The sequence below is a fragment of the Felis catus genome, chromosome B2 (assembly GCF_018350175.1).
Source record: "Felis catus isolate Fca126 chromosome B2, F.catus_Fca126_mat1.0, whole genome shotgun sequence".
In the NCBI taxonomy this organism is placed as follows: Eukaryota; Metazoa; Chordata; class Mammalia; order Carnivora; family Felidae; genus Felis; species Felis catus.
Genome location: NC_058372.1, coordinates 1,942,765 through 1,943,396, shown reverse-complemented (window position 1 = coordinate 1,943,396; position 632 = coordinate 1,942,765). Strand labels below are relative to the sequence as shown.

The 632-nt window shown below is 60.9% G+C and overlaps 1 non-coding gene across 1 annotated transcript; it reads right to left on the bottom strand.

The window, feature by feature from the left end:
* Positions 1–292: 292 nt before the first annotated feature.
* TRNAR-UCG lies at positions 293–365 on the bottom strand. The gene has a single exon. It is a non-coding gene; the product is annotated as a tRNA-Arg (tRNA).
* Between the last annotated feature and the right edge of the window lie 267 nt (positions 366–632).

Here is a 632-nt window from a genome sequence, read left to right as displayed (position 1 = left end):
CTCTTAAGTCACTGAGCGCGGCCGCCAGCCACCGGGAAGGAAAGGGGGAGGACGGTCGTCACGGACCTGTGACCTACAAGGACCCGTGCTACAGGGTCGGGAGAGCAGAGCTCCTCAGCCTCCGAGCCCCGCTGCGCTTCCCCGCCCCCGTGCACCTGCCCGGCACGGTGGGGGGGGGGGGGGGGCCCGCTGGCGTGCTTCCCCGCACAACTGTGCACCTGAGACGCACTGTCGCATGTCTTTCCAGCGACTGGAGGGTCGGACGGAGATGTGAGAGTGAAAAAGGGAACAGCAACCACGAAGGGATTCGAACCCTCAATCTTCTGATCCGAAGTCAGACGCCTTATCCATTAGGCCACGTGGTCCCACGGCCTCTTTGCCGCAAAAGCCACAACAAGTGTTGCGAATCTAGACTCTGGCTTGTCCGTGCATTGCTCTCAAAAGTGATGGCGCCCTCTCGGTTAACCCCGGTTCGGACGCAGCGCGGTTGACATTCACAAACGCTGCATAATCCACCTGCAGACAAGCTGTGACTCCCTCCTCGCCTCTGCCTTCACCTAGACCCCGCAGCTCCCTCGTGCAGCTCAGCCAGCTGCTTCCAACTGTAAAGACGGGAGAAAAGGACTGAAAGT